At 40.5% G+C, this 13,611-nt stretch overlaps 1 protein-coding gene across 1 annotated transcript in view; it reads left to right on the top strand.

The window, feature by feature from the left end:
* The first annotated feature begins 2,958 nt into the window (after positions 1 to 2,958).
* Positions 2,959 to 13,611, top strand: part of LOC127005786 (ankyrin repeat and BTB/POZ domain-containing protein 2-like) — an 89,260-nt gene continuing 78,607 nt past the window's right edge. Inside the window, exon 1 of the mRNA XM_050874887.1 lies at positions 2,959 to 3,123. The gene's annotated coding sequence lies outside the window, so the exon portion shown is untranslated. The remainder of the gene's footprint in view (positions 3,124 to 13,611) is intronic.

The following is a 13,611-nucleotide window of genomic DNA, read 5'->3' as shown; positions in this document are numbered from 1 at the left end:
CAAAATTCAAAAGAGCGGTCAACAACAGTGCCTCGGAGTCCCCACCTGGCGGGGGGGGACCATAAATTCCCCCAGGGAGGACTCCCCTTCTGGCTGCCGATCTGAAAAGTGCCTTGATAACTCCTTGAGCCTTTCTCTTCTCAATTTCTGCAACATTCGCGGTCTTAGTTCTAGTTTTCATTCTGTGGAACACCATCTCTCCTCCTCTAAACCTCACCTTCTCTTCTTCACAGAAGCACAGGTTTCTGAAGCTACTGACAGCAATCTCTATCCTGTTCCCTCCTACTATGTCTATCCTAAATTTCAATCCAAACCTGGATGTTGCGCCTACGTGCGCAACGACATCACTTGCTCTCGTGCCCACGACCTTGACTCTTCTGAATTTTCCACCATCTGGCTAAGACTTCATTGTCATTCAATCACTAAATACATCTGTGCTGTTTATCTCTCACCTAACTCTACTAACTATGGAAAATTCTTTGACTATATTATGAACTCTAAAGTGGAGCACATCTTGACTCACTCTCCCTTCGCTGAAATCTCCATCTTGGGAGATTTTAATGTTCACCACCAGCTTTGGCTTTCATTCTCTTGCACTGACCAGCCTGGTGAACACGCCTACAACTTTGCTTTCCATAACAAACTGTCCTGTCCACTCATACGCCGATGACTCTACTCTGCATTATTCAACTTCTTTCAATAGAAGACCATCACAACCGGTAGTACATGACTCCAGACAGGAGGCTGCAGAACGCTTAACCTCAGACCTTGCTATCATTTCCGATTGGGGTAGAAGGAACCTTGTGTCCTTCAATGCCTCAAAAAATCAATTTCTCCACCTATCAACTCGACACAATCTTCCAAACACCTATCCCCTATTCTTCGACAATACTCAGCTGTCACCCTCTTCAACACTAAATATCCTCGGTCCACCCTTAACTCAAAATCTTAACTGGAAACTTCACATCTCTCTCACTAAATCAGCTTCCTCGAGGTTGGGCGTTCTGTATCGTCTCCGCCAGTTCTTCTCCCCCGCACAGTTGCTGTCCATATACAGGGGCTTTGTCCGCCCTCGTATGGAGTATGCATCTCACGTGTGGGGGGGCTCCACTCACACAGCTCTTCTTGACAGAGTGGAGTCTAAGGCTCTTCGTCTCATCAGCTCTCCTCTTCTTACTGGTAGTCTTCTACCTCTTAAATTCCGTCGCGATGTTGCCTCTCTTTCTATCTTCTATCGAAATTTTCACGCTGACTGCTCTTCTGAACTTGCTAACTGCATGCCTCCCCCCCTCCTGCGGCTTCGCCTCACACGACTGTCTGATCAAGCTAATCCCTATACTGTCCAAACTCCTTATGCAAGAGTTAACCAGCACCTTCACTCTTTCATCCCTCACGCTTGTAAACTCTGGAACGATCCTCCCTCATCTATATTTCCTCCTGCCTACGACTTGAACTCTTTCAAGAGGAGGGTATCAGGACACCTCTCCTCCCAAAATTGACCTATTTTTCGGCACTCCCCTGAACGCTCCATAGGAGCAGCGAGTAGCGGGCATTTTTTTTTTCATTAATGTTTATATATTTATATATATATATATATATATATATATATATATATATATATATATATATATATATATATATATATATATATATATATATATATATATATATATATATATATATATATATATATATATATATATATATATATATATATATATATATATATATATATATATATATATATATATATATATATATATATATATATATATATATATATATATATATATATATATATATATATATATATATATATATATATATATATATATATATATATATATATATATATATATATATATATATATATATATATATATATATATATATATATATATATATATATATATATATATATATATATATATATATATATATATATATATATATATATATATATATATATATATATATATATATATATATATATATATATATATATATATATATATATATATGTGTGTGTGTATAAAGACCTGTACGTCACTATCTTGCATGCTTTTTCATGCATTTTATGTCGAATCAAGCCTATTATTTAATTTATATGGTCGTTTGTCAGCCTTTTATTTTGATTGCTTTGTTCGAGAAGGTGTTACGTAATATTGATCGTGTTCCTTTTTCTACGCAATCTTTTACTTTCCCCGTATCTTTTTCCTTATTCTTTTTTTTCTTTTCCCGATTGACTAAATTCTGCCTAACTCTTTACTGAGTTCGTTTTGCTTCCTATTTTTCTGTTATATGTTCCTACGTATATTGATGTCCTCAGGCGCTTCTCTCCTCCGCCTTCTAAGGGATATGGAAGGCAAGCGACTGACCTGCAGCCACCAGTTTACCCCTAACTTGTTCCTCCAACACCATCCTCCACGTGAACAGATTTTCTTTTTTCTTCGTTTCATGTCTCTGAAAAGTTATTGTTACGGTATCATGATTTTCACTTATTCATGATGTCCTTATGTACATTCTTGTTTATATTACGGTGTCAATAATCTGTATTATATTGTTTCTATGGATGAAGAAATTAAACTAATTTACCGAAATTTGTTGTCATCATGAGAGAGAGAGAGAGAGAGAGAGAGAGAGAGAGAGAGAGAGAGAGAGTGTGTGTGTGTGTGTATGTGTGTGTAAAACCTTCCCAAGATGCACCATGCCCCGCCATAACACCACAGCTGCCACACATCACCTAAATCATCATTATCAATCACTTTAACACTTTTCTCTTCCTCTTATTTTATCAGTTTTAATCGCAATGCACAGACATCTGTTTCTTATCTTGTTGTTCATCCGAGAAATCAGCCGAGACTACCTTTGTGTTGTTCCCAGCTTAATTATGTACTGGCACCTGTCGAGGCTTAAGGCAGCGGGCGGCCGCCACGGTGTACCCGTAGTCACCAAGAGTTGAGTGTGGAAGTTGTGTGACTAGTCTGCCCGCCGCCTCCAGTGCTTCTAGTGTTGCCTTTTGCCATCGTCGCGTTATATTGTGCACTACAGACCAACGAACTGTTTCGCGGTGTACGAAACTTGGACATACGTGGAGTGGATATCCGAGAGATACTATCTTGTGTAAGTGTTGGAACACCTGTGAATGAAATAATAGAAGTGTTCACCGGGAAAGTTACATACATGTTGCCTTACTCTCACATGCAGAGAACGAAAATCCTGGTTACATCTCTGCAACAGCTTCTCCTATTTTCGTAATAATCAAGCTCCTGGGTATATTTTGGGGGACTTCCGTCAAAAATTAAACTTTCAGCTTCAAATATGATCCCACAAACTGAAAATGATCTCTTTTAAAGTGGAAAAAAGTACGTTTTTAGATGATGCGAGAAAACTAAATATTAGTTTTCTAGAACAGTGATTCCCAACCATGATTTCGTGGAACCTTTTGGTTCCGCATACATTCATCAAGGGTTCGGCAAAAAAAACATTGAATGTATATGTATTACAAATTATGGTGATCTGCATTTACACAGCTCGAATAACAATGGCCTGAAACTTTATACCCAGCCAGTCCGCCAGCATATATATATATATATATATATATATATATATATATATATATATATATATATATATATATATATATATATATATATATATATATATATATATATATATATATATATATATATATATATATATATATATATATATATATATATATATATATATATTGCTGTAGATATGGGTTCACTGAGATAGGTATAATGATTTGTTTCAGTGGTTCCTCCAAGATATGAGGTTGGAAATTACTGCTCTAGAGATCTAATGTCGATTCTGAGGTATTAACGTCAAATATGAGAGAGAGAGAGAGAGAGAGAGAGAGAGAGAGAGAGAGAGAGAGAGAGAGAGAGCTGGGGGAGGAGGCAGACACAGTAAAACGAACGCGCGCGCGAGCACACACACACACACACACACACACACACACACACACACACACACACACACACACACAGAGAGAGAGAGAGAGAGAGAGAGAGAGAGAGAGAGAGAGAGAGAGAGAGAGATTCATATGCGTACCGAAATGCCGTCACTTGTCGTTACTTCTCCCCAAATATTGCCACTTTTTTTCGTTACTACCTGTGATTAGTAATGAATAATGAAGCAGCATTTAAAAATGACGTATGAGGATGAAACCACTGGAGGTTAATTTGGCATCACCTTCCAAACTAACTGCGTTGAGACTCAAGAAGCTTGCTTTTTATTGTGAAATCTGGCAATTTTGACAATGACAGTATATGTATACGAAGTGACATGCAGCCGACATGCGTAAGAATTTAACACACACGAGGGAAGAATCACAGACCTGTCCTGTGTGCAAATTATTGCTTATTCTTTGCAGCGACCTATGTAAGATTGCATGGTTACATGTGAGTTACGAGTGATAACAAACCCGAAAGGAAAGGGGCAGACGTGGCATATCGATGACGCTTACAGGTTGGTGACTTTACACTCCTTTCACACAATTTAAATAGCTCCCATTTATTATGACACAAAAAAAAACGAAGAAAGAATAACTTTTGCATTGTAAAGGATTGGCCTTGTAGCATAAGACACTGAAACATAACCTTATCAGCAAAGATTCGGAAGAAATGACACTAAAAAGCGAAATAAAGCGAGAGAAATGCAGGAAGATTTGTTAAGGAGTGAAGAGCTAAAGAGGAGAGAAACTGCGAGGTAGAGAGAGTGGAAGATGGGCCTTAGGTGAAGTGTCTTTGAAGATCTGACGGAGAATGATGCAAGCGAGGGAAAAAGACTTAAGACAGAGAAGGGAAGTAATGTGAAAAGTAGAGGTGACGTGGTTCACTTTAGATCATGGGCCTGCTTTTGGCGTTTTCCCTTCGTGAATGCTTTTAAAAAGTGCCACAGCATTTTACAAACTCTTATAGTGGATCATTACTTTGTGTTCATCAAAATTTCCAGCCTATGCCACCGATGTCTACTATCGAATCTGTGTGTGTGTGTGTGTGTGTGTGTGTGTTCATGTGTGCGTGAGCGTAGGTGCGTTGGAGCGTGTCTGCAGCGATTAAGTAGATGGTAGCAAGTCTCGTGAGGTATTAGTTCTGGTCGAGTGAAGCTAAAAGAGAGACCCTGGTACTCTCTCCCTTCCTTCCTCTCCCCCTCCCTCCCTTCATTCCTCCCTTGCTTCCTCTCTTCATGCCACCCCCTTTTCCTCCTCCTCCTTTCCCAGATCAATATAGTAATTTGCATGTTACATAAATGACGTAGAAAAGGGAGTAGATCTCTAAAACAGAAAGCGTTGTCAAACTTCAAGACTTTGATACTTGTTCATCCATTCCTCTATGTTTCCTATTCCGAATCTTCCTTCTCCTATTCATCTTCCTTCACCTTCTCTCTAGATCTGAGTCTCGGTTGCATTTTTTTTTTTCATTCTTCCCTCTGCTGTTATTCTAATCAGTTCTGAAGTCTTGATAAGAAAGAAAAAAAAAGTTAATATCTTAACAAATAAATTAGTTAAAAAAAATGTTTTCGCACACACACACACACACACACACACACACACACACACACACACACACACACACATTATAATTAAACTAGTTGAAGACCGATGGATAAAATATTTAGAAAACTAAAATATCACGGATCATCGGTTTGGCCTCAGGTTAGGAAAACCTTGTGTCATAAACGTACTTAGTTTCTATAGAAGGCCAATCGACGTGTTACAGGAGAGCGACCGGTGGGTGGAGTTTGTGTATCTGGATCTGAGAAAAGACTTCGATAAAGTTCCACACAGGTGTCTTTTATGGAAATTGGAAAACATAGAGGGACCGAAGGGAAATATCTATAAGTGAGTAGTTGACTATTTGCCCTTTGAGATGCCCTTTTTCTTCGGAACGTTTGCTGCTACTTGATTGGTTGAATACACATAGTCCAAATATCATCATGTTTTTTTTTAAATAAGTGCCAGGTTATGTGAATAAAAACTTATTTACTAATTCAAATTACTCCCTTCGATATATGATATGGCCATTGAAAACGATAACGAGTTAAGATATTATCAAGTTGCTAGTAGCCCAAGTCAGCAACACAAGCATTTGTCGAAGCAGAAGGAGTGTTCTAATAACAGACAAAAATGGGTAGAGAACGTTTGGAGTGGCCCTTGTCCTTCAGTGGACCATGTTTGAAAAGGATGATGGAGATGATGACGATGCTTCTGTGCCTATATAGAGGTGATGGAAATTGCAAAAATATAAAAATTATTTTTAACATAGTAATGCAATACACACCGAGACGTAACACTATTTATCGAATAATCAGCAGGCAGCATAAGCAAAACTTATTGTGCTAGAACATCACGTGTGGCTTAAAAAGTACCGTTTAATGAAATATCTATTTAGCTTGTACAATTACGCATCAGACACTTCGCTGGCAGCTTTAGTAAGTACTATCTAGATGCATTTTGAGTCATTTATCGGCGAAAAGGCGAACATGTTGCCAGTTGTCCTTCCTTTATATTTTCATGCACGGAGCTAAGGGACGTATTATTAAATGAAATGTTGGGAGACTCACTATTGGGGCAATGCCTTGGCATTCTGGGAGAAATGCACGCACAATAGAAGGACAACATGATAATTTAAACGAAACCCAATGATTTTGAAAAAAAATTGGTTCGCGTGCATAACCCACTCTGTCTTAATTATATGCAAATCACATATTCTATTCTTGATTTTTTCTCCAACTCTGACCATTCATTATCTTTGAAATGTTACCTGAGTCAAAATCAATTAATGACCTATCACTTTTATCCAGCATCACATACTTTAGATTGAAAGCAAACTACTATTAAGATGAGTAATATGAATAACATGGCAGATCCAAGGGTTAAACAAATTGCAATTAGTTTGCAGCCTAAAAAAACACCAATGAGCATTTATTGTTATATGATGAAAAAAGATGTGCGTTCTTGCAAGATAAACGAACTGATGGTCAGAGAAGGAATAGTGATTAACTCGACATGAACCTTAGAGCAAGTTGTGTCGTGAAAAGCCCCGTCCCTCATAGTCAAAACCACCAGACCGGGAAACCTCCTATAAACCATGCTTAGTTAGTGTGGCACCTTTTTAGCCTGAGTTAAAATGTTGGCTTTCCGTCTGGCGGGTTGTAGGTTCAATCCTCGATGTCAAAAATTTATCTCCATCTTTCAGCCTACACAAATTTTTCATGTTTCGCGACATGGAGATTACACTTATGGCCAGGTTGTTTTCCATGAAGAGTAGTTCATAGAAAAGTAAGGGGAGTAGCTTGTTAAAACACTCAGAAGTTGATCTGGATCGGAAAGGAAACCCGTGTAGTAACCCACCAGACGAGGAGAGCCATTAAAAAACACACTTAGCTTGTTGGGCAGTCGAATGGTAGAACGTTGGCTTCCGTTTGGCTGGTCACGAGTTCAATCTCCGGTGTCGTAAGATTATTTTCCCCTGTGCGGATTAGATGAATTTCTCCTGTGTTTCGAGACAGTGAAATAATGTGTGATTAAGTAAGCCTAGGCTCAATCAAGCTTGTTCTCGTGCTATCAAAGATAGGGAGGCTGTGAAATTCCTCCTAATCATGATTTTTACATTTCTGCACGCAATCGTGCCAAATCTATTCCGTCTAACCAAAAACTCATTCATCAATAGAAAGTGCAGCAACCTTTCTTTCTCTAATTATTCCCGGGAGCCAAAAATATGCCACACAGCTATCTTCATCTTTGATCTTTCCCTCCTCTCCTTAGTCCTGACGACAACACTGCTGTCACATCTGTTTCTAAGCCAGACCTCTTCGCTCAAATATTCTTTAAAAATTCTACTCTGGACGATTCAAGGCATTCTCCTCCCACCCATCCCCTCTCTAACTCCACTATGACTGTTGTTAAAATTTTCAAGGGCAATGACTTCATTTTTCTTTTGTATCTACTTTCTTCGTACCTGCGCTCTACTTGACATAATTTAGACTAAATTTTCATTCTTCAACTCGTCGCCTGGTTTTAAGACGAAGCATGTAATTTTTAGGCGAGTTTTTCACTTTCTTTTGCCTGTATAACAAGTTTCTCTCTACAAGGAAATGCTTGATTTCTCTGTTTAAACCATCTGTGGGGGGGGGGGGGGGGGTCGTCGTGTGTGTACGCATGAGTGTGTGTGTGTGTGTGTGTGTGTGTGTGTGTGTGTGTGTGTGTGTGTGTGTGTGTGTATTCCACCAACACGGCTTGATCACGAGTTGGACTCGCAATCGACAGCAAGTAACCTCTCGATTAGAGCAAACTTCATTAATCGATCTTTGGGTGCTGTTAAGAACGCCCCCGCCCCACTTGCTCAAGGGGGGACAGTAACCATTCCTAGTCAGTGGAAAAAAAAACGGCCTGAGCGGGACTCGAATCTCTGCCTGCCACGCCGCGATGTCTGGCAGCGCAGTGCACCGACTGAATGTGTGTGTGTGTGTGTGTGTGTGTGTGTGTGTGTGTGTGTGTGTGTGTGTGTGAGAGAGAGAGAGGCTCTTTGGGTGAGAGGGAGGGAGGGATGGGTAGTGTGGATGAGAGAGGGAAGAGAGGGCGGTATGAGGAAAGAGCAAAATGGTAGAATGTATGAATGGTCGGATGAGTAATAAGGGAGCATGAAAAAAAGGAGGAAGGGAGAAAGGGGGAGTGGTAAAGGGGAAAAAATGTTTTTCTTGTATTGACGAAGTCAGAAACAATTCACTAAGACTCTATGAAATATTTTTTTTGTATTTTAATTGGTGCGCTGACTGACTGGGGTATTATGGGCCCGCGATATAATTTATAAATCTCTCCATTAATACCTGTGTCAGGCAGTGAAGAGACATGAAATGTCACTTCGGGAAAAGCTTGTAAGCTAATCTGCGTGGCACACACACACACACTCTCTCTCTCTCTCTCTCTCTCTCTCTCTCTTCTGTACTTTTGCTTCACATGGTTCTTTCTTTATGTTAACTTCACTCCTTTTTGCATTTATATCTGCTTCATCCTTTTTCATTTATTTTTATCACTTCACATAATTAAGAGCGGGGGGGGGGGGGAGAGAGAGAGAGAGAGAGAGAGAGAGAGAGAGAGAGAGAGAGAGTGGAGGGGGGGAGGTAACGGCTAGAGGCTGGAAAGTGGGCCACAGCCACAGCCTCGCCTCACCTCTCCAGTCTTGGTTGGCCAGCCCCAACACCCTCCGGGTACTCTTGACTTGTTGGCTGGGCACTGGGTAATATCTCTTCTCTTCTAGCCCCTCTCCCTTCTTCCTTGTTTCTCCATGCCCCTACTGTCACAATCTTCTCCTTCCACTCATCATTCCTTTTCTTCACCTCCATTTTCTCTTCTTCTGTTTTCCCCATCACCATCATCATCTCTCCATCATCTAAGCATTCCCCTCCTCCTATTCGTGCTAAATTCCAGTTATCTTCTAGCCTTTCTGAGCATCTTCCGTCCTCCTTCTAGTTTTCTTTCCTCTTCCTTCTTCCCATTTCCTTTATTCTCGTCGCATTCACCTTTCGCTTCCTTTTCCATCTCTGTATTTCATCCTTCTATTCGTTCCCCATTTATTTCTTTGCCTTTCTTAGCCCCTCCCCTCTTTCTTCCAGTTTTCATTGCTCTTTAAGGAAGAGAAAAAGCAATCAAAACTGGAAGACAGAGTATGTGAGGGGAGGGGCTAAGAAAGGCAAAGAAATAAATGGGGAACGAATAGAAGGATGGAATACAGAGATGGAAAAGGAAGCGAAAGGTGAATGCGACGAGAATAAAGGAAATGGGAAGAAGGGAGAGGAAAGAAAACTAGAAGGAGGACGAAAGATGCTCAGAAATGCTAGAAAATAACTGGAATTTAGCACGAATAGGAGGAGGGTAATGCTTAGATGATAGATAGTTTATTACCCAAAAAGGACGAAATTAGGGCGTATATTGCAACAGAGAAACCAGATGTGGTAGCCATCACAGAGACTTGGGCCAGCTCTGCACATCTAATATCCGAACTGTCATTCCCACAGAGAGAGAGAAAAAGAGAGAGAGAGAGAGAGAGAGAGAGAGAGAGAGAGAGAGAGAGAGAGAGAGAGAGAGAGAGAGAGAGAGAGAGAGAGAGAGAGATGCATTCTAGATTTCATATTCCATATATTGTTAATTTTTATGCCTGGAAATAACCAGCAAATATAACTAATAGTTGCTGTGGTACTTGCGTGGGTATAAGAGTAAATGTAAATGTAACGATATTAGTTTCAATAAGAGAACACCAACCTATGTCTTCGACAATAGTAGTAAGGCTATGACAGTATAACGATGTATAGTTGACATTAATTGTGACACTGTGGCTATATTTGTATATGTAATGCTTACGATATTACTGGTATAGGACTGGAACTACTGAAATTGTGCCAGTGTGACTGACAGTAACAAAACGGATGTCACTGTGACACTAAAAGCAGTGCTATTACCACACAACATCGATGTTGTCATGAGAGCACCGTTTTGATTGTGTTGCTCTTTTAAAGCCAGTGCTATTATGGCAACACCGGTAACTGTGACGTTCAGAGTATGGCTATGCAGAGACCTGGGCAGTCCGAGTTTAGGCAACTGACCGTCATTGGCGGATCCAAGTGGGGGAGCCCAGCCCCCCCCCCCCCCATCCACCCCCATGGTCCTGAGCGGATACAGGAAAACTAGTTCAGAAGCGCGCTGCGGCTATAACAATGTTTTTTATCAGAGGAATCGGGCATCTCATTTGGATTCGAAGAGGATTACTGGCCGCCCAGAAATGCTTTGGCATCAAGTCCAGGTCGTTATGCCCATTGATTCAGATCAGTCCACCAGTTATTCAGGAGCAGGACTGCCGAGAATGGCAAATCGGTAATGCTGATGCCCCTCCCACCCGCAAAAATCCTGGAACCCCCCGAAACTTTTTTCCTGGATCCGCGCTTGCTGACAGTATCCAAGCACTTTGCGTACTGGTGGAGTGCCGGCGTTAGTGTCGACAGAGGATGCTTACAGCTTACGTCAGTCTCAAGAAAACGTTTGATTCAGTACTACATCGGGAGGCACTTTGAGAAGCTCCTGCAACTACATGGGACTCCTACATGGAATATTAGTCTATTCACTGGCTTGTACTTTGGGATTACACTATAAAGTGTGTGATGGCTTCCTTGTGAACATGGGAGTGAGGCAAGGGTGCGTCCTTTCCCCATTACTTTTCAACACCTGTTTGGACTGGGTATTAGGTTGAGTTGTAAACCATAGTGATTGTGGAGACTATTGAAAATATCAGGGTCACCGACTGTTTTTAGCGATGAAGCAATAAACAACGCCAAATCGCTGAAAGTTCTTGAGATATCTCTCGAGGAACTGTACGAAGAGGCGAAGCCACTTGGACTTAAGGTCTCCTTGGCCAAGACTAAGGTACAAGTGTTTCGAAGCTTAATAAATGAAACTGTACAGTATGTTCATGCGTGTGACAAGGACTTTGAGATCATGGGCAATTCCACATTCCTTGACAGCTTTGTACATAATAAAAATTGGCCACGCCATCATGTCTTTCGCTAGAATGGCTTGTGTTATGTGCTAGCTCAGCACGGGTGCATGGCGTTGCTGATACATGCATGTAATGATTCAGATTTCCGTATCGCTTGTGCTCCCTGTTCTACTTCATGACTGTAGGACATTAATGAACATCAAATTGTGACGAAGATGCCTCTGGCAATATGATTTTTCGCATGATTATTTTGTATCGCTGAAATTACTCATTGCCAAATCAGCGACTACCCCGTGAGACTAAGTTCAGGTCTATTTCCTGCATATTCTATGAATGGAAACTCCGACTATAGGGGCATATTGTACGCTTCCCAAAAGTTGACCTTGCTGTTTCTGTAAGAGTGGAGAAGGTGAAGGGGTCAAGGGTGGGTGGGGCAACGCGCCTCTTTTGATGATTGTGATAACACCAATGTGGTTGTGACAATACCATGGTTGCTGTGACAATGCCAGTGTATCGATGAAAATGCTAGAGTTAATGTGAAAATAACATCGTGGGTATAGCAATATCATTGTTGTTGTGAATGTCAGTGTTGATGTGACAATACCAGAGTTGATGTGACAATACCAGTGTTGGTGTAATAATGCTAGTGTTATTGTAACAATGACAGACAGTTTTGCAGTGACAATCCCAGCGTTGTTCTGATAATGCTAGTGTTATTGTAACAATGACAGTGCTGTTGTGACAATGCCAGTGTTACTTTGTAGCGTTAATTTTGCTGTGACAATGCCAGTGTTGTTGTGACATTGTCAATGTGGCTGTCATTATACAAATGCTATTAAAGTAATATGGTAGTGTCGCTGTTGCTGTGTCAATACCCATGTTACTTAAATACTATCTGCGTGGCACTGGAAGTATTAGTATTACTAAGGCAGTACCAAATTAGGACTGTATGTGATATGACAATATCATTGATATAACTACCGGTGAGTTTGTGAAAGGTCTGGCATTATGATAGTCTGGTTGTGATCAGAGTTGTGTTATTATGACTACCGGTGTGCTGTAAAAAAATCAGTGTTGATCACAGTACAGGAGTGATTGTAAAACTCCCAGTGATGTTATGACATTAATGCTACGGCTGTGCCAGCATCGGTGTGATGATTATAATTATCATTGTGTTCGTGAGTCCTGGTGGTATAATGACTACCAGTGTGGTTGTAATAGTCCTAGTGTAGATTTGGCATTGCCAGTTTGATTGTGACAGGACTGGTATACCGATTTGGTGTGAAATAACAGAGTTAGTTGTTTCTGTACCAGTGTGCTTATAAATGTCCCGGTGTTGTTATTTTGTTACCAGTGTATTTGGCGAAGCATTGGTGTTTATATGGTAATACTGCTGAACGTGTCTTTCAGTGGCAATGCCATTGTTGATATTACTGTCAGTGTGGTTGTGACATTACTAAACTGACTAATAGAAACGATATAACTAAGATAGCTCCCTGCGATTTAATGACTACTGGAGGGACTGCAGACGTTTTACACTTAGATATATATTAACAGAGAAATGTCTGTGGCGGCTGCTGCCTGGTGGTCGCTCAGGCACAGCAGGATGGAGAGCATTTTCCATCACGAAGCTGTGGTCGGTAGGATCTAATCGTATTTTATTACACTGGCAGGAAGTATTACTAAAAAATCCTTCCTGTGTGTGTGTGTGTGTGTGTGTGTGTGTGTGTGTGTGTGTGTGTATTGGTGTGAGTGGGTGTGTGGGTGGGTGGGTGAGTGGGTGTTTGTTTAGTGTGAAGTCGTTGTCGTCGTTATGGTTGTCATTGTAGTTGTTGTTATTGTTGTTGATATAGGTGGAAGTGGTAGTGATGGTGGTGCCTCTACTGCTACTGCTGCTGCTGCTGTTGTTGTTGTTGTTGTTGTTGTTCATATAGTTGTTGTTGTTATTGTTGTCGTTGTATTGTTGTTGTTGTTGTTTTTGTTTTGTTGTTGTTGTTGTTGTTTTTGTTGATGTTCTTGTTGTTGCTGTCGTTGTATTGTTGTTGTTGTTGTTGTTGTTGTTGTTGTTGTTGTTGTTGTTGTTGTTGTTGCT

Source organism: Eriocheir sinensis, chromosome 31 (assembly GCF_024679095.1).
Source record: "Eriocheir sinensis breed Jianghai 21 chromosome 31, ASM2467909v1, whole genome shotgun sequence".
NCBI classification, from domain to species: Eukaryota; Metazoa; Arthropoda; class Malacostraca; order Decapoda; family Varunidae; genus Eriocheir; species Eriocheir sinensis.
This window is presented reverse-complemented; position numbering and strand designations above follow the sequence as displayed.